Source organism: Xyrauchen texanus, chromosome 36, assembly GCF_025860055.1.
Source record: "Xyrauchen texanus isolate HMW12.3.18 chromosome 36, RBS_HiC_50CHRs, whole genome shotgun sequence".
NCBI lineage: Eukaryota > Metazoa > Chordata > Actinopteri > Cypriniformes > Catostomidae > Xyrauchen > Xyrauchen texanus.
This window is the reverse complement of record NC_068311.1, coordinates 25,017,142-25,039,433: the sequence shown is the minus strand read 5'-3', so window position 1 is coordinate 25,039,433 and position 22,292 is coordinate 25,017,142.

Genomic DNA, 22,292 nt, shown 5'->3' with positions numbered 1-22,292 from the left:
ACGTGTTTTTAACCACTAACTCTACGGACGGCCACTCCCCCGCATTGTCACTTTGCTCCGCCCACGCTTCCAATTCATTTCACTACTAGCGTGTGCTCTCCATATTTATCAAAGCTCGAGCTTAAGTTAACACCATTAGTGTTTGTTTATGGCATTTAATGTATAACAGAAACGCTAAATGTGCTTATATTTCAAATAAACATAAAATATAGCATTCTGGAGCTAGTTGCCACACGGGGAAGTTGCCATACATGGTATACATCAATAACTTCAGTATGTATTACGGTTTGAGTGAAAAGTCAGTGGCATAAATGCTTGTTTTCTTTAGCAGTGGTTCTGTGTGTTGGTTTCAAACAACCTAGTTTAAAACTTTCTTGAATTATTATTATTATTATTATTATTTTGATGTGAATTTTATACTCCAAACTAAAAATAAATAAATAAAAACTACACTGGGATAGATAATTAGGGCAAGGGTCAACTATATCAGGTCATATAATATTTTAGTTATTATTTATATTTTATTACTATTATTATTTGTAGCCAAAACCTAGGAAATAGCCCTGGTCTCCTCTATATAAGTAACCATGACGTGTCATTTTAAAGGCAATTAGAGAGACGCTTCCATATATATATATATAATTTGTTAGTTTTGTCAATTTTATATACAGTATGTTGTTTTTTAAACGCTATTCTAAATGTACACTATATATTCTACGTATACTTTCTTATCCATAAAATGAGTACAGTCTCTCTCCTTGTCCTCAATTTGACCATAGCTATGCCCGGTCAGTTTAAGAAGACATACTGTAAATCTTTTGATTCAGGTAGAACATCGCATGACTAGTTCACGCCACCCTTTTGCTTATAGAAGTGGAGACAACGGCCCTCTGTTGGGTCTTTGATATAATCTAGCGAAGGTGATGAAAGTGTCACCCACTGGTGAAAAGGTTGAGATTAAAGTAATTTTATATCCCCTTTCCTGGTGACCACAGACACTGATTGGGTGATCCCACTGTGAGAGGAGACGTGGCTGGTTCTCTGCGGTAAAGCGTGGTATGGGAACAGCCATAAGAAGACCTGTGGGTGCTGTTGTTTTTTAACAAGGCTGATGTAGGTCTGTAGTTTGTATTAGGCCTACAAGTTTGTCCAAGAGCAAGAGCTTGTATTCAAGAGGTGGCTGTATTTGAGCTAACAATTTGTCAACTGGCTGCATTTTGTTCATTGCCAGTCGAAAGTTTGAACACATTGACACATTCTGTATTATCATCACTATCTTATATTTTTTCTTTTTCAAAGTAGCCAACCTTTGCCTTACAGCAACTCTGCACACTCTGGGCATCCTTTTAAACAACTTCATGAGGTACATGTAAAAAATAATGCTCTATCTAGCCAATCAATAAATATTATTATTATTGATAGTTTGTTATCTTTAGAATGTATCACCTTGAATCAAGCCTAAAACCTTGTCATATTTATTTGCTCATTTTAATACATTTCACAGGTAATTAAAATAAGTACATTTACATATTTGGTAGACACTTTTATCCAAAGTGACTTACAGTGCACTTATTACAGAGACAATCCCCCTGGAGAAACCTGGAGTTAAGTGCCTTGCTCAAGGACACAATGGGGATTGAACCAGCAACCTTCTGATTAACAGGTATGTGCTTTAGCCTACTACGCCACCACCACTGACTTTTCAAAGCTGGTGTTCCCAGCATGCACTGGACTTGAATAATTTATGAGACTGCATGGTTTCACTGATTTTAAGTTTATTTACACTGTTTTTATTGTTGATTTTGTCATTAAGCTTGGTGAATTCTTGTTTTGTCAAGTCTGAAGTTCATTTTATACTCAAAATTACCCTTTCATAATAGAGGTAGACCGATATGTCGGTTTTACCAATTAATTGGTGCGAATATTTTATTTTTGGAACTATCGTTAATCGGAAAAAAATCTATGCCGATAGTTGCCATGTCTTCGCCATTTCAAAATAAGAGTCCCCGGTGTGTTTCAGATTGTTTTTAGTTAAAGTCCTGCGTTATGCAACAATTTTCTTTAAAAAAAAGAATTCTGGTTTGTATTGGAATTTTGATTGCCTCTGGGAATCAAACTGCCTCTGGGATTTTATTACATTTGTAATAATTTTGTACAAAATATACTGTGCCCGAGTTGCTGCCCTCATTGTAATAAATACTTGTTACCTCTGTCTGTGCCCATCTTAGTAAGTAAAGACTAAGATAATATTTTTACATTCTATAAATACGTTTTTATAACAATCAGTTGATTAATCAGTTATGGGCCACATCCAGCACCTTAGTTGCGTTATCAGCAAAAATCCACTAGTGGTTGACCTCTGACCTCTTGAGTTCATAATCAAAAAATGATCCGTTGATTGTTATCTTCATTGGGTTTGTGCACCAAGTGTTGAGGTCTGTGTGCGCAGTTCTATGTCTCGTTTCCAAAGCCAATAATGCAAGGTGATGCTGTCTAATAGACTTCATACATTAGGCTTCCAGTGGAAGGTTTCTGTGTATCATGTGGTACATTAAACATGATTATAAACAAAGTTCAAAATGTAATTTTGTTTTAATAAAATGTTAATTTCAAATTTACTAAGTTTAGATTTGTATGAAAAGTTACTGTAGTAACTAAAATGTTTAAGTTGCATTTACTCAATAACTTTAATCTTATTATTATTTCAATAATCTTATTTATTAATATTTAATCTTAATATTATTTCATTAAGTTAAGTTGATTTTACTTAATATTATACCATTAAAATGGTAAATGGTCTGCACTTATATAGCGCCTTTTTAACCTTAACAGTATTCAAAGCGCTTTACACTGTGATGTAAGGTGCTAGCCTGCCATTGGGAGCAACTCGGGGTTCAGTGTCTTGCCCAAGGACACTTTGGCATGTTGAGTCATGTAGGCTGGGATTTGAACCACCAACCCTGCGGTTAGTGGCCAACCTGCTCTACCAACTGAGCCACAGCCACTGTCATTTTTTTCAGTGTGCTTTTCCTTCACTTACCAGTCCAACTTATCCATTAAAAAATATATTAAATCAACTTTTTATTAAAATGTTCAAAATGCCAATCGGTTCAAAATGCCAATCGGTTCAAAATGCCAATCGGTTCAAAATGCCAATCAGTTCTCTGGCTTTGTCCTATTGAGGAAGTTTTGATAAAAGAGAACCTTTAAACACTCCACCTGCTAAACTAACTTGAATTTAATGGTAACACTTGATTCCATTCGTTAACATTATTAAATGCATTAGGTATCAAGAACTAACAATGAATGCTATATTTATAAAGCATTTTTTTATCTTTGTTAATGCTATAAAAACATGATTTGTCATTGTAAGTTCATGTTAGCTCATAATGCATTAAATTATTTTAACATATACAACATTTGAATTTAAAAAATATATTCCTATATGTAATTTACGTGAATCAATATTAATAAATGCTGTCAAAGTATTGTTCATTGTTAGTTTATGTTAACTAATGTTAACAAATGGAACCTTCTTGTAAAATGTTACTTTACTTTATATTAAATGTACATTTAATTAAATAGTGTCCTTTCGGTTTGAAAGTAGCTTGTTAGAGAATATTAAAGACTGTCATTTTACTCTCTGCGCTAATATGTTTTCCCCCTTTGTTAATGAAAAGTCCAAAACAGGCATGGAGGAGGTTCCACCAAACCAATATGTCACCTTCTGAAGAGCTTGTTGAGACACAAGGGCTCTTGTGAACTATCTAACTTATGACTCATTTCCATCCATGCAGCTGTAACTTAACCTCAGAATAGAACACAACTAAACAAAAAAACCTACTCTGTCTAATACCTCTTGTCAGGGTTCCTGCTAGACTACAGCATATAATTAGAAACGTACTTTTATGATGAGGTCAAGAGGAACAGGGCACCTAATAAGGGAAAAAACAAGTGCTATAGACAAAGTGATGTAATGGTTTGGTGGGAGTTATGCAGGAATAAATAAAGTGAAGGCTGGCATCATAAGAACTTTACTTATAAGTGATGATGTCAAACTTCTGATCATCTCCCACTCATTAGAAAGATCCCCGGGTGCAGATGATTGACAATAAATACCTGAAACACTAAACCTGTTGTCATGAGGTCATTAGTATGTGATAAACTGACACCTGGTCAGTTTGTTTTTGGTACTTGGAAGAAACATTAAGGGACTTTAATGCTTGATGCAATGGTGTTGGCAAGCAGGGGAGTGAGGGCTCCACTGATTGAGCAAAAGACTTTAGAACATAATGAGTAAAAAGTTTGAGCCTTCATACAGCCCTCCCCTACCCCCAGGGGAACTTAGGAGTGGTAAAAGGGGGAGGGGGACTGGGAGGGGGTGATTGTTTAGAGACAAGGGAGAGATGGCTGAAGACCTTCTCTGCTCTAATCCTTAATCACAACAGTGTCAGGGGGCAAAAAGGAACATAACCAAAAGACCCCCCTAAAAAAACTGCAAATGCTGCAAACATACTTTTACATCTTATGAGAATTTGTGATGAAAGTAAGTAACACAACTGAGAAAATTATCTATAACAAACAAAGCATAGAAACTCTATAGAAACTCAACAAGTGTGTTTTCAACAGCGTTTTCCTATGACCTTATCCATTACTGTGCGCCACATGCCATTGTAAATGACCTGTAAACGTCCCAAGAATGATGTCAATCAACTTTTAATGGGCTCTGCAGCTGCAGAGGCCCAATCTTGCAAATGAGAAACCATTTCAAGACATAAAACATTGGCTCATGGAATCCAGCAATCTCCAAACAAACCAAAGCCACAACAAGATAGCTTTCCCGTGACAGGGATCTCCATCCTTTAGCAGAGCATGAAAAGAATATTTCACACCCACCTCTCAGGGCTGTTCTCATGCAAATGTGGCAAATGCAGGAGAAACGCATGGGAAACACACATGGGCATGAGTGACAAAAGAGCGTTCAGTGGTCTTATGCACTCCATGTGTAGATAAAATGAAAGGCCAGAGCATATGTTGAGTCTTTTATGACTTTGGATGATGTGTGTTGCTAGATTTTACAGGTTTTATTGTTCCTGCACACATGGACCTTTTTTACAGACCTTTTACAGACTGTGATTAGGAGTTTCCGCCTTATTTGTCACCGTAAATCTAGCATTTCATTTTATTATTTTTATTAAGTGTAAATGCATATCATTATTCTTTATGTTCCCCTAGGAATTTTTTTCTAATTTATAGAAAAAAAGGACTTAAATATTGATCTGTTTCTCACCCACACCTATCATATCTCTTCTGAAGACATGGATTAGACCACTGGAGTTTTATGGATTACTTTAATGCTGCCTTTATATGCTTTTTGGAGCTTCAGAGATTTAGCCACCATTCACTTGCATTGTACGGGCCTACATAACTGAAATATACTTCTAGAAATCTTCGTTTTTGTTCAACAGAACAAAAGTTTACCCCACTGTGATTTACTTCGACGTTCCAAACCCAGAAACGTGAAAGGGTCCAATTCTTATTTCTGTAATTTCAGCCTAAAACATCCCATTATCCTCCACAGAGGCCTCATATTTGCATGTTGCATGTGGAGGCCTTGTGTTTATTTATGCTCTACACTATTAATCTGTTTTAATTTCATTTGCAGATGCTGAAGTACACACCCCTCTGGACTGACCCACAGTGTAAGGTCACAGTAGGGGTTTTGGAGTAAAAGCAGACAGACAACAATCTGAGATGTCCCCTGTAACTTCAAGATGTCAAAGGTTGCAACTGCACACTCCAATGCATCCTCAGAATCCATAATCTATGTGCTGAGCTACCAACATCAAATTTGACTTTAGAGCGTAAGTATGATGTTCCTTGTCAAAAACAAGAAGGCTTGCCCTTTACCATATGTAACAGGGTATGGTGGGCAAGGTGGAGGCAGGAATCGGCTGAACAGTCAACATAAAGTTTTAATGTCAAACTTAACTTAAAACAACATAAAACATAAAGACACACAGACACACACAACATGGCCGCGTGTGTCTTTCTCTCTCAAACTGGTGTCTCCGGCACCCCTTTATCTCGCTCTCCCGCTGATTCAGTGCCAGCCCTCCTCCTTGTCACACCATAGTTCACCCATAAATGATAATGCTGTTATCATTTACTCACCCTCAAATCATTCAAAACCCACATTTTGAAGATTTTAATTTAGTAAAAACTGACATTTAAGTTTGTTCCTCACACAAAGCTATCATAAACACTTGAAATATTTTATAGAGCTTTTTTTCAATTTATAGAGCTTTGTACAGCCCCTGGTCACTGTGCAATTTCATTGTGTAAAAAAGAGCAGAGTGGGCATTCAGCTAAATATCTTTTTTGTGTTCCACTGAAGAAAGAAGATGCACAGATTTTGAACAACGTGCGAGTGAGTAAATGATTACAGAATTTTCATTTTGCGGTGAAATATCCCTTTAATTTGAACTAGATATGGTCTGCATATTCTAATTTCTTAATGATATATTACTAATATAATTGATTACAGAAACACTTTATAGTAAGATTCTCTTAGTTAGCATTAGTTAACGCATAAGGTATCATGAAAACAAACAATAGTTGTTAACAACATTTAATCATTTGGATGATGCAAGTTTTTAAAAATATTTTTGTTCATTGTTAATTCATGTTAGTTAGTTGCATTAACTAATGTTAACATATAACTTTAACTGTAAAAAAATGTATATTAATAAAAGCTGTACAAGTATTGTTCAGTGTTAGTTAATATTAACTAATGCATTAACTAATGTTAACAAATACAACCTTAATGTAAATTGTTACTACGATTTCATATCTGAGTGTTTGATGTGCATAGGTGGTATTGTCATTTTAACATCCCTATACTTTTCATTGGTTTCTGCCGCTTGCACATCACTTATTATATCTAAAGTGGCAAACATCAAATTTAACATGTATCATGTCACTGCTATCACTGTCAATGTCTTGTTAACGTGCTCTTTTCATTTGTCGCTATAGGATACTTTACATTGAAGACTTTGAGACTGGCCCCAAATATAGTTGAGAAGAGCATGCAAAATGTCTGTACAGATTTTTCATTGTTTATTTTAACCATGCCATTCAAAGATTTAAGTATTAATATTTTATCTCTGTGGCATTATCCCCAGTATTTCACTCAGAAGTTTCTTAAAACTTTTCCAAAGAAGCAGCAACCTCTGTCATGCAGCCTTTAAGTTTCAAAATATGTTTTCATCATTTCAGCGTGGAATCATTCCATCAACCACACCAAACAAAACACCACCCCAGGAACAGGTGATGCAGCACCACTTAGACAAGCCAAAACAATCTGCACTTAAGACAGCCTGCAAGGTAAACTATCCATACTGATCTCTGCCCTGTTAATGTATCTGTGTGTGTGTGTGTGTGTGTGTGTGTGTGTGTGTGTCTTAAGGGTATAAGGCGTGGACATCAAATACATCAAATTTAAATGCAATGTATTTATAATTGTATCTGAAACCTTATAAATATATGTGAGCATCATATATATCCACACATTCCATGATATGTTGAAGAGTTAATTGTATACATACATGTTTGTTTCAAGAGTGTGTGATTATCAGAGCTAGAGCATCTGTGAAGAAGATAGGGCCTAGTTTACTGAAAAACTGTCCTGGAGGGAAAAGGTGTCCAGTTACGCTAAAGAAAACAACTTAACCTGAGAGAAAGGCAAGCCTTCACAAAACACCATCATACACATGGAGTGATCATGGTAGCAAGGGCACTGTTAAATAATAGCCGGCACTCGTAACTGTCTGAGCTTTATGGTCGAGTTGCTGCTTTTTAACCACAGGCAATTTCTCTTTTAAAAGTTGCTTACACTTTATTGAATAAAGACTGTTGGCAAAGCAAGAATGTTCTTAAGGAATGGAACACTTTAATGTTAATGGAAAGGGTTGACAATATGTAGGCTATGTCATTGTGTGTGTCGCTCTGAGTATAGAGCGTCTGCTAAATGCCTTAATATATATGCGCATGTTTTTCTTCGCTAAATGGATATGATGGAATTTCATCTCTCAACTGGTCAGGACAATTAACAAACTTTTTAATCATTTTGTTCAAGAGATTAATGTAAATGAATTATTAATGTTTTTTTCACAATTATTCACCAAGTCTTTTAAGGTGGTCTTTTACGCAAAAGACTACCTAAAAAACTATAAAACACCTTTTTTTTTGTGCTGTCACCCTAATTGAGATTCACATTGGTTTTTAATGCCAGATAAATATGGCTCTGATTGTAAGTAAATAAATATAAAATAAGTAGCCTCCCCAAAACTGTAAATGATAACCCTTAAACCCATTCCTTGGTTTTATAGAGACCTGGGACCTCATTCCACCCCAGTACCTCATCCATTTTTTGGAGTTTTGCCCACACCTCTTTAGTATTTCTCAGTCTATCTTTTATAAATAGTGTGACACACAAAAAAATGGCAAAACAAAATAATTCATGTTTTAAGTACCAAAAGTGTATAGGGTCTCTAGAGACCCAAGGTATGTTACAGTGTCAGTTTTTTTGCACTTCCCAAATTATTTAATTTCTATTTAATTTTACAATCACAGGATATCTATTTCTTTGTGTATTACAAGAGAAATGAGTACTATATTCATACAAATAAACACTGGGATATATCACATATATGCAAATAATGGGCAGTGGTGGCTCAGTAGTTGAGGCTCAGGGTTACTGACCAGAAGGTCGGGGGTTCAAGCCCCAGCACCACCAAGATTGCCACTGTTGGGCCCTTGAGCAAGGCCCTTAACTCCAGGTTGCTCCGGGGGGATTGTCCCTGTAATAAGTGCACTGTAAGTTGCTTTGGATAAAAGTGTCTGCCAAATACATTTATATTGCAAAATGCAATGTAAATATAAATATACATGTTATTTCTTAATAACAGATGGCACTGGTGTTTCAGTTATTGACTTGATTTACGTTTGACGTTGCTCTTTGATGAAGAAACACCACTGAAGTAAACTATAGCAAGTACAACACATGAAAAGTATGACATGAGCATTGTCATTTGGGTGTACTTCTGAAATAAAGTAAGTTGTGTATCAATTTAGACTCAACAAGTGCTTGATAAAACATTCATAAGATACACATAATTTACACATACATTAATCATATGTAGATTATGTGTTATGTGTTGCTCTACATGTGTTTGACAGCCAGTTACATCTCATGAAATTTTATTGTGAAAATAAAGAATCCTGTTCTTGACATTGCTATTTGATGAAGAAACACCACTGAAGTAAACTATAGCAAGTACAACACATGAAAAGTATGACATGAGCATTGTCATTTGGGTGTACTTCTGTTAGTTTTTTTTTAGCAAACATTTTCCCATGTACTGCTCTTAAAGAAATATTCTGGATTCAATACAGATTAAGGTCAATCGACAGCGTTTGTGATATAATGTTACCAAAACAAAACAAAAATCAAAAACAAAAAAACTTGTACCTCCTGTTCTTAACAAAAAGAAGAAGCAAAACTTAAAATGGAAGTGAATGGGGCAAATTTATGGAGTGTTTAAACGCAGAAATGTATAGCATATCATTCTATAAAAGCACTTAGAGTACATTCATTCTTCTGTTAAACTAGTGTATTATTTGCGCTGCAAAGTTTATTAAATCGTAATTTTTACTGTCATTTTAGAGTTTACGGCATTACGTTGTGATGGCATCAAAGTTGTAAAATTCAATATAGCTTTAAATAGTAAAGGTTAGTAAGCAATCTTATCACACTAAAATCCTGTTAACATACATATTGTTTACGTCTTGCGGCTATATTTTTGAAACAGTGAGTATGTTAATGTTTACAGATTGGCCCCATTCACTTCCATTGTAAATGCCTCAATGTAACCCAGATTTTTGCTTTCACATAACAAAAACATGTGAAAAATATATATATTTTTTTTAGATACAGGATGTGGCTCAACTTCCCCCTCTCCAAAACCCACAAATAAACCAAATCTAATCATTATCCTCAAACCATCAAGTACTCTGCATCACTTTGTTGGATGATGTGTCTTGACCTTAAACACAACTGCACTATCAACTACAACAGCAATAAACCAATTCTTTACTTGCTGTCTGTAAAGACAAGGAGCTGCTTTCTTTTCATCTTCATTCCTCAAGATAGTTTTTTGTTTTTACGTCGTCCCTAACCCCAGGAAGTCTCTTTAGTCTGCGTATTGTGCACAGCGTTCTGCTTGCTCCCTGCCGAGGGCCCAATCTTGCTAAGCAATGAGCAGATTTGTTTTCAAAGCCTCCCCCTGCTGGTCGCCTTTACAACCGTCCCTTTAAAGGCTACTCAAAAGCATGGAAAAGTGCACTTATATGAACTGATACAGAATGAGGAAGAAAAACATAAATTCCAAGTTAATGAAGAATTACAATATTTAAGACCTATCCCAGTGGATTTACCAGAGTTATCTGACCATAGCAAAACATTTTCTTCCTGTACGGGAATGGGACTAACTCTATCCCCACACACACACACACATGTTGGTCTACCTATCATTATGAGGACTTTCCATAGACATAATGACTTTTATACTGAACAAAATATAGATTTTATCCACTAAACCTAACCCTCACAGAAAACTTTCTGCATTTTTACATTTTCAATAAAACATTGTTTAGTATGATTTTTAAGCGATTTAAATTATGGGGACACTAGAGATGTCCTCATAAATCACATTTATAGCATAATACCCTTGTAATTACCAGTTTGTAACCTAAAAAATTTCCTCGTAAATCACATAAACATGCACACATTTACCAGATTTATCTGACCATAGCAAAACATTAGCTTTCTGTACGGGAATGGGACTAACTCTATCCCCCCCACACACACACACGCACACGCACACACACACACACACATGCACACAAACACACACGCACGCATGTTGGTGCAGCTATTATTATGAGGACTCTCCATAGACATAATGATTTTTATACTGTATGACATTCTATCCCCTAAACCTAACCCTCACAAAAAATGTACTGCATTTTTAAATTTTCAATAAAACAATGTTGAAATCTCCAGTTTTTAACCTAAAAAAAAGTCCTCTTAAACCACTTAAACCTACACACACACACACACACACACACACACACACACACACACACACACACACACACACACACACACGTACAGGTTTACCACACACTCTTAGGGCCCTTGCCTTCCTTTCACAAGGTTGTCCAATCATAATAAACTTTGGAAAGTCCTCTAATGAGATTCGGGGCAGCCCTGGAGGTCTGCCTCCCAGTGCATGCCTGAGCACCTACATTGCATTTTTCCACACAGTGAACAAAGAGAACACTCCACTCTTCCAGAAGAGATCTCTCTCCCTCAGAAATGATGGGCTCTAACAACTGATCACCCCATGTGCCAAGCCTCAAGAGAGGGGGAGAAGCACAGTTGAAATAATACTCTCCAAATAAGAGGTGAAAAAAAATGGGTTTTTAAACCTCAATCTTTATGAAACAAAAACAGTTATGGTGAAATGTAACAACTTCATGTGATAAATTGCGGTCGTCACCCTCGCGATTTCCTCTCTGATCACAAACTGCATGCAACTTTAACGGAAAATTTTATTTATTTTTGAGACAGAAAAGTTATTTCCTCACTTCTGCAGTTAGGTGGAAGAAGCGTATACTTATACGGTAATATTATATGATGTAAATGAAATGTAAATGGTGCTTCTCTGATCAAAACTCAACTCAATGTTGTTGTGTGTTGATGCAATGGTATTGATATTTGATTGCCAAGGTGTTCTATGGGTAGTTGATGGCTTGCTGCACTGAACCCACACAAAAAAAGAAGGATTTTTGCTGCTTTGCTGTTAAGAAAAATAATTTCAAACACATGGAACCACTATCCACAATTGGATCAAGTTCACCCAGTGAGATTTTTTTAGAGTGCTAGTCAAAAGAGTCTTTAGATATGACTTGGGCCCCTACTTCAATCCAAGTCTAGGATTGTTTTTGCATTATAACTTTGATAACTTCTTGATAATACACCTCTTATCAACAAGACACATGATTTGATGTATAATTCCTGTCTGTAGCAAAGTTTTGTTAAAATCCCAAACCCTAAGTATGAGTAGTGGTAAGTAATGCTTTCCTTAGTAATGACTACCAACTCAACATACAGTAATGACACCAAACATGAGAAGCAATGGAAAGCTTAAGGTTGTATTTTGAAATGGGAATAGCAGCCAGCAGAACCATATGTCTGTGAAATATGAATCTTATTATCTCCACAAATATCTTGCCCAAAGCTCATATGCCCTACTTCTATAGGACGGGCAACTGGGAATTTCATCCAGCGTGTTGACGTCCTCCTCCCCCAGTTGCCTCTCTGGAGCTACATATCAGAAGATAAAGTGTCTTCAAGGAGGAATAAACAACAGACCTTGAGGACAGGCTTGGATAATGTAGGACTGGTTTGGATTCTTGGTAATTTAAATGCTGTCATGTCGAGGGTGTAGAGGAGAGAAGGGGGAGGGGTGTGTCTTTAAGTTGTTCCAGAGTCAAAGTACAATTTAATGTTGCAAGAAAAATGACTTTGGAGAAAAGCACTGTAGAGACAGTAACAAAGATCACAATGTGACACATTTGTAACGATACGAGCAATGCTTTTGGGGGGGCTTACATATTTTGTTTAAGAATGGGTTACAATAACATAGGGAGCTTCATGACAATACACAACGATGATGAACAACTCTTGCAACACCTGTCTGTGAATGTATGTTATTAAATGGTATATTATTAGTGGCGTACGAGGCAAGCATCATTATCACTATTTGAACAAACTGTAATGTTGAGTATCAAACTTCAGTCAAACACCATTTGCGAGTGATACCTCAAGTCATGCAGCTTGTTGAGAAGAGGTGTGCTATAACTCATCAATTGTCATCAATTGTAAAATGGCAAAAGAAAAAACATAGACTTACCTAGGCCATACCTTGGAATGTAACTAGAAACTTGAGAGGTGGGCTTTTTGACTTGGGCCAGTGTGCAGACACCAAGCAACCTACCAGAACATCCTATCAACCACACTGCAATTTGCTAAAAAAACACTCAAATGATCTTAGCAACCGCATAGCAACATCCTGGCAACAACTCACAATTACCCTAGGTAAGCACAACTCACATTTTCCTTCGAAAATGTATAAAAAAATTATAAATCAAAAAAAGATTTCCTGTGATGGGAACCAGAGTATCAGCATGTTTCTGCACTGAAGAATGGGTCAAACATAACATAACCAGCCAATAAATAAATAGCATATGTATGAAGAGCCTTTTTATTGGTTTAAATTAATTGACAATCCATATGTTGACAATGGTAGTACATACAATTCTAATTAAAGGAGCAACAATACAATAAAACAATACAACCAGTGCAAATATCACAATACTTTTTACATTTTAAAACTGTAATAACAGAAACCGGAAATATCAGTAGCATGAATGAACAGTTGCTTGAGCTGTGCACACTCTATGAGTTGTGCATCACCAACTCTTTCTTTAATAACAAAACAAGTACATGGTATCCAGGAGACACGGCCATTCAAAACAATGGCATTAACTGGACCTTATCAGGAGTATACATAATAAATGCTCATTTCAGAGTGCTGACTGCAACAGTGACCACTTCCTGGTGTGCAGCAAGATTAGGTTTCAGCCAAAGAAGATGCATTGCTCCAAACCAACAGGAAAGCCACACATAGAAACCAGCAAGACTCAACACCCAGAGAAAGTAGAAGAATTCAACAAAGCTCTGTGACTCCTAGAAGACACCCCTGCAGGAGATGCTCAGCAGAGATGGAACCATCTGTGGGACACAATTCATAGCACTGCCTTTAATACCTTTAGCAGGAAGTTAGGGAAAACACATGATGGGTTCTGAGCCAATTCAGAGATGCTCACCACAGTCAGAAGAAAATCTAACAGCTCTCATAGATCACAAACAGCATCCGCGGCGAGTACATTCAGACAGCAGCAGATACAGAAAAATCAGTGGTAATTTGAAGGGATAAAGAAAGCCATTGGCCCCTCAGAGAATAAGATGGCACCAATCAAGTCTGCGACCAGAGCAACAACCTTGGACAAAGAATCCGATGGTAAACCGATGGAGAGGTGGGTAGAGCACCACTCAGAACTATATGGCACTGCCAACAGCATCTCCAACTCCACTCTGGAAGCCGTCGAAGATCTGCCCACTATGGCAAAGCTGGACGAAAGGCTCACCATGGAAGAGCTGAGCAAGTCATTCAACAGACTGCCCATCCAGAAAGCATCAGGACTAGACAGAATCCCCCTGTAGATCATCAAAGTGTGCAAAAGGTGTTCTACTCAGCCCCCTATATGATCTTCTCTGTCAGTGCTGGGATGATGAGCAGTGCCCAAAGTTCAGGAGTGGCATCAAGCAGTGCTGCATATTAGTACCAACATCGTTTGGCATTTACTTCACAGTCATGCTGAAGTACGCATTTAGTACAGCCACAGAAGGGGTCTACCTCCACACAACATCCGATGGAAACTCTATAATTTATCTCATCTGAATGCAAAGATGAAAGTCCATTTGGTCACAATCAGAGACATGCTGTTCGCAGATGATGCTGCCCTGGTAACCCATAAAGAGAATCAGCTACAGCGCCTCATGGACCAATTCTCCCATGTATGTCAGGACTTCAGCATGACTATCAGTTTGAATAAAACAAGTGTGATGGGCCAAGGCACGGAGCATGCCCCAGAGATCAACAACTATGAACTAGATGCGGTTCACGAGTTCACATACCTTGGTTCTGCCATAACACCTTTCACCATGGCTAATAAAACAAGCCTGGGAAAACAGCAAGATAACATCCATACAAAGGTGGCAGTATACAGAGCCTGTGACCTAAGTACTTTGCTGCATGGAAGCAAGTCCTAGACCCTCTACACGAGGCAGGTAAAGAAGCTCAATATCTTCCACCTTCGCAGCTTGAGGCACATTCTTGGCATCAAGTGGACATACGCAGTCAACAACAATGAGGTCGTTTCAGCCTTTTCACACTTCTGCTACAACATTGACTGTGCTGGCTGGCTCATCTTCACCGCATGCAGGATGTAAGGAACCCAAAGGACCTACTGTACGAGGAACTGGCATCCAGAACACAAGTGAAAGGGTGGCCCTATCTGCCCTTCTATGGTTTGCGAGTGTAACATGAGGGCGCTAGACATGGACCTAGAGAGTTGGGAGGAACATTCCTGAAGCCATGACCAGTGGTGCCAGGTACTGGGCAGATTCCTACAGGAAGAGAAGAATCTGTGTCAGTCTACAGAGGAAAAATGTGCTAGATGGAAGGGAAACCCAGGGCCACAACCTGCAGGTACCAACTTTATTATACAGTGGGTACGGAAAGTATTCAGACCCCCTTAAATTTTTCTGTCTTTGTTATATTGCAGCCATTTGCTAAAATCATTTAAGTTCATTTTTTTCCTCATTATTGTACACACAGCACCCCATATTGACAGAAAAACACAGAATTGTTGACATTTTTGCACATTTATTAAAAAAGAAAAACTGAAATATCACATGGTCCTAAGCATTCAGACCCTTTGTTCAGTATTTAGTAGAAGCACCCTTTTGATCTAATACAGCCATGAGTCTTTTTGGGAAAGATGCAACAAGTTTTTCACATCTGGATTTGGGTATCCTCTGCCATTCCTCCTTGCAGATCCTCTCCAGTTCTGTCAGGTTGGATGGTAAACGTTGGTGGACAGCCATTTTCAGGTCTCTCCAGAGATGCTCAATTGGGTTTAAGTCAGGGCTCTGGCTGGGCCATTCAAGAACAGTCACGGAGTTGTTGTGAAGCCACTCCTTCTTTATTTTAGCGGTGTGCTTAGGGTCATTGTCTTGTTGGAAGGTGACCCTTCGGCCCAGTCTGAGGTCCAGAGCACTCTGGAGAAGGTTTTCGTCCAGGATATCCCTGTACTTGGCCGCATTCATCTTTCCCTCGATTGCAACCAGTCGTCCTGTCCCTGCAGCTGAAAAACACCCCCACAGCATGATGCTGCCACCACCAAGCTTCACTGTTGAGACTGTATTGGACAGGTGATGAGCAGTGCCTGGTTTTCTCCACACATACCGCTTAGAATTAAGGCCAAAAAGTTCTATCTTGGTCTCATCAGACCAGAGAATCTTATTTATCACCATCTTGGAGTCCTTCAGGTGTTTTTTTTAGCAAACTCCATGCGGGCTTTCATGTGTCTTGCACTGAGGAGAGGCTTCTGTCGGGCCACTCTGCTATAAAGCCCCGACTGGTGAATGGCTGCAGTGATGGTTGACTTACTACAACTTTCTCCCATCTCCCGACTGCATCTCTGGAGCTCAGCCACAGTGATCTTTGGGTTCTTCTTTACCTCTCTCACCAAGGCTCTTCTCCCCGATAGCTCAGATTGGCCGGACGGCCAGCTCTAGGAAGGGTTCTGGTCATCCCAAACGTCTTCCATTTAAGGATTATGGAGGCCACTGTGCTCTTATGAACCTTAAGGGCAGCAGAAATTTTTTTGTAACCTTGTCCAGATCTGTGCCTTGCCACAATTCTGTCTCTGAGCTCTTCAGGCAGTTCCTTTGACCTCATGATTCTCATTTGCTCTGATATGCACTGTGAGCTGTAAGGTCTTATATAGACAGGTGTGTGGCTTTCCTAATCAAGTCCAATCAGTATAATCAAACACAGCTGGACTCAATTGAAGGTGTAGAACCATCTCAAGGATGATCAGAAGAAATGGACAGCACCTGAGTTAAATATATGAGTGTCACAGCAAAGGGTCTGAATACTTAGGACCATGTGATATTTCAGTTTTTCTTTTCTAATAAATGTGCAAAAATGTCAACAATTCTGTGTTTTTCTGTCAATATGGGGTGCTGTGTGTACAATAATGAGGAAAAAAAATGAACTTAAATGATTTTAGCAAATGGCTGCAATATAACAAAGAGTGAAAAATGTAATGGGGTCTGAATACTTTCCGTACCCACTGTATACATAGAGAGAGAGAGTGAACGGGAGTTCACAGCAAAATATTATTTTCATGTACCCATTTGCTCCAAAACCAAAAAAAAAAAAAAAATCCACTATTATTTTTGAATGATTTTCCAGAAGAGGAAAAAAATAGAGCAGTGGAATAAAATAGTAAAAGTGGGAGATGTCAAATTTACAGTAACTCTCAGCACCTGCAATAGAAACGTGGGACACTGGCTCGTCGGCCATGACGTGGGATGCTAGCTCATCGATCATGACGTGGGACGCTTAAACTACAGACAGAGTCACAGGCAAGTCACTTTCATAAACAGAGGAGCAGGTTTGTAAATCAAGACATAACGTTTTTTCAGAGTTCTCAAATGCACGTTTCCATTACATTTAGAGAGGTTAGTTGATTAACAAGCTAGTAAGCTGTTAGTATAGCTTGTAAGTATAGTTTCTTGTGAAAGATTAAATTAGAGCTTTCTCTAACAATGATCAGCTAGTCTTGCAAATCTCAAGCTCTGTGTTGTGATCCAGCTGGGACTCATCACAAACATAGTGCTAATTCATCCCAGTGCACAAAGTTTGACACTTAGTGGCCATGCCCAGCAGGTACTGCCCTGGGATCAGAGGTCCTGACCTTTCCTTTGCCCTCCAAGAGACCCCCTTGCCTCTATGCTCTTCCTATGAGCAATCCTGTTGATTAAATTAGAACCAGAGAGCATAGCGACACACTGTGACAAATGGTTTGCTGCAATTCAGACTGTCCATGGAAGAGCCATTGAGAGGCAAAAGGACCGTCTATCACTGCACAAATGCACAAATGTTCCATCACCATGGAGAGGCCAAATGGGATGACGGAGGGTAGAGAGGCAAATAGGCTGGATACTGACAAAGGGGACATTCTCTCTCTCTCTCTCTCTCTCTCTCTCTTTAAAAAAAAAAAACAAAAAAAAGGATCCTATTGGGCCCCAACAGTGGTGACATAGTGTGAATCAGCTGAGAAGGACTATGTGAGATTGAGTGACTGCCAATAAAGGGATTGTCACTGACACAGCATTTCATTAGGTAAACAGTGAATGATAAGCAAGAGTAACTACGCTCTCCTAGAGTTTGAGGGTCGTGGGCTTCAACTGAACACTGTGTGCCCCTGAAAATACTTCAAACTTTGTAATTAGATAGGGTAAAACATTTTAACAATATATTTGAGGTGCAGACCAAGCATCTGCGATTTGATCCATTCATCCCATTTTCACATTGCACATATGCTAAATTTAAATGTAAGGTCTGAGCCAGACTGAGCCATAGTTTCAGTTAGTCACTTTCATTTTAAAATCACTTCAGAATAGAGAAAGAGGGCCTGTCTTTTTGTGCATAGATGATGGGACAGTCTGTAAAATTTTGCACAATATCAAAAAATTGACAAGCGATAATCTTGCTACAATGCAAATATTTGGCAGTACTCATTCACTTGTCACATTTATACTCAAAAAGACAAATATAACTAGTTTATTTTTCACCAATTTCCTTTTCCTGAATTTGGTGTTATCCTCTTCAATAAACTAGCAAAATGTACCATAATCTTTTGATAAATTAATGGTTCCTGGCTTTTCTCAATATTAAATCTGCATATGTGTTGAACAGGTTTGTTCTTCATTAACCTCAACAATGGACCAATATGCAATTGACGAGACTAAAAAAAAAGGATGTGTGGGACAAACGTACAGTGTCTTCTGCGTTAAAGGAGTGTTCTGGGTTCATTTAATCGATGGCATTTGTTGCATAACGTTGATTACCACAAAAAAAAAGAAATTGACTTGTCCTACGTTTATATAGGTTTCAGTAAGGCACTATGGAAGTGAATGGGTCCAGTCCTTAAACGTTAGAAAAAACACACAATTTCAAATATGTAGCCACAAAATGTAAATATTATACATGTTAACATGATCAGTGTGATAAAATTGCTTGCTAATCCTATCTGTGTAGTTATATCCAATATTACAGCTTCATTGCCATGACAATGTAATGATGGTAAACCCTGTAATGTGGTAAATTGCTGTAATAAACATAACATTGCCACAAATGCTGTTTCTTGAGCTTAAATTGTTTTGAACCCTGAATATTCCTTAAGGTCTTAAATCATGTCTAATTTTCACAACCCATGTTTTCCAAAGTTTTTTTTTTTTTTTTAAAGACACATTTCTTAATATTTTGTTGGCTGAACAATCAACACCAAGGTACACACAATGGTACAACCCATTTAAAAGACTGTATGTAGATTTTATGAGCCATTTTTTTAAATTATCATCAATATAATTATGATGTCTACCCTGACTAGGGTTCATTACATTATTATTAAAAATGTATTAATTACATTTAAAGGCAATGTTTTCCAATACTGATCAAATGTGTACATAAATATTATTACATTTTAAACCAATGGAGTAAACATTCTCATTAATCATTCCCATTCAGAGGTCCACCAAGCATCTACAGTATATAATGAACTCAAAAGGGAAGACTTCAGGTAGCACAGCCTCTCCTTCCCCCAAACCGACTCTCAAATCCTCTTGATATCCTCTATGGTCTGTCCCCCACTTTTAATCAAGCTGAGGAATTACCAGTGGAAGTGATTAGGTACAGGTCTTTGGTTTTTTTCTTTTTCTTTTTAACAGCGTAATCCTTTCAGCACAGTAAATAGAAAGACTCCACAGATATCCTGGCATTGTGGCCCACTTTCTCTTTTTTTAACAAAGGGACTGGTGCCTGGCTCCCTTTTAGAATAAGGGTGACAAATTAAAAGTTATTATTTGCCTCTTTTATATGCATTTTTTCCCACCCACCCACACCTGAATTCGTGGTCTATGACTTGGATTTGACCTACTTAAAATGTTAGCATACAAATGGGGAAAGTTAGTTATCCATTTTTTTTTCTTCTGTTAGTCAAGAGGTGGCGGTGATCAACAATCAATTTTACTCGGATACCATAAGTAACACAATGCACCTTTCAGCTGGGCTATCTCAGATGAGAAAATAACTACTTTAAAAGTTTGTAAAACAACCATGGATTCATAGTATAAAAGACGAGCAAGCGAGTTCTCTAGCAAACCGATCGAAAAAGAAAAGAAAATCTCTATAATCAGCAATCAGCAATGACCATTTCCATGTTTCATTGTTGATTTGCTTAAAAATAAATGAAAGATTTGAGAAAAACAGCTTTCTGTGTTTTAGTGCCACCAATTGAGCTGTTGGTAACTGCAGCAGCTCCTGACACATAATCTAAAGCTCAACTATTATTGGTTGGGACTTTTTATTGTCAGGCAAGAAAAAAAAATCATCACTCTGTTAAAAAGAAGAAAAAAGCTCCCTATTGTTTCTATTCAAAATCATAAAAGAAATGTTCCGGGTTCAATCAAAGTCTTTCTAGCAAGTCAGTCCACTGGTGGCTATCTTAGTAATGCTCCCAGGAGATTTCCATTCATGACAGGCAGATCCTATCTACTTGAATAAGGGAACACTGAAATCTCAAAAACAGTTGGTCAAGGGGGCCTGGGTAGCTCAGCGTGTAAAGACACTGACTACAAACTCTGGACACGAAAGTTTGAATCCAGGGTGTGCTGAATGACTCCAGCCAGGTCTCCTAAGCATCCAAATTGGCCTGGTTGCTAGGTAGGGTAGCATCACATGGGGTAACCTTCTCGTGGTCGCTATAATGTGGTTCTCGCTCTCGGTGGGGCGCGTGGTGAGTTGTGCGTGGATGCCATGGAGAATAGCGTGAAGCCTCCACATGCACTATGTCTCCGCGGTAATGCGCTCAACAAGCCACATGATAAAATGCACAAATTGACAGAACAGATTGAGGCGAGTCACTATGCCACCATGAGGAATTGGTCATTGCAAATTGGGGAGAAAAAGAAGAAAAAAAAGTTGGTCAAGATTACATTCAAAGAACATATTTCAAATCAGTAGTAAAATCTGACAACACTGGATTCATAATTTGTGCTTCTTTACCTCAGATTACACCAAAAAATTCAAATGCAATTTTCTTGGCTTGTATAGCTAATTGTAGTAGCTTGTAGTTCTCTAATTGATTGAGATGCGATTTCTGTATCTAAAAAGTGGTTGGCTCTTTTATCTGTGAGGCAGGACTTCCTTTCTATATCTGTTGAACATTGGGCATTCCAATTTTTTTTTATAGAAGTGGCCAGACTCTTTTAAATAGTCTGTGGTTCAATACAAGTTAAGCACAATTGACAGCCTTTGTGGCATAATGTTGATTACCACAAAAATTCATTTCAACTCATCCCTCCTTTTCTTTGTCAAAAAAATAAATAAAAAAAGAAAAGATCTGGGTTCCAGCGAGGCACTTACAATGAAAGTGAATAGGGCCAATCTGTAAATGTTAAAATACTCACTGCTTCAAAAGTATAGCCACAAGACGTAAACAATATGTGTGTTAACATAATTTTAGTGTGATAAAATCACTTACTAACCTTTTCTGTGTAGTTATATCCAATTTCACAAATTTGTTGCCATGACACCATAAAACCTGTAATCCCGGTAATTTAGTAGTCTGCCTCAAAAACAAAACAACATTACAACTCATACAACAATAATGTAAGTGCTTTATTCAACATTATGCCACAATTGCTGTCAATTGAGCCTAACTTGTATTGAGCCCAGATTATTCCTTGAAACGTGTTTGGTGTGAAAAGGCCTTAATTCAAAATTGTAGAAAAAATTGCTAATATTTTTTAGACTGACAGTTTTTAACTGTTTGAAGGTTTACCAATAAATAACTTTAAAGGCCACCGTTTTCTGATTGACACTATTACTGACATAACAATTGTTTCACAATTCCACCAGTACTCTCAATAAGGTTTAATGAGAAGGCTTGTGAAGGCATCACAGTAAGTCCTGCACTTAAATCAATGGATTGTAATGGTGGGATTTTGTGTTCCTCTGCATTCATGGACCAGCTGCAGCTCGTCTCAGAGGCTCGAGTTCCCATAGTTCCATTAATCTCTCCCCCACCACCACCATTTGAGGACGGCAGGAGGGCATATAGGATGCAGAGAGAGAGAGGAGTGGTGGATTGTATTGTCCCGGTGTAGTTTATCATGTTTATGCTCCTCTGTGAAATGATTCGCAATTAATGCAAGTTAGCCAAAGAAATGCATAATAGTTTTGTTC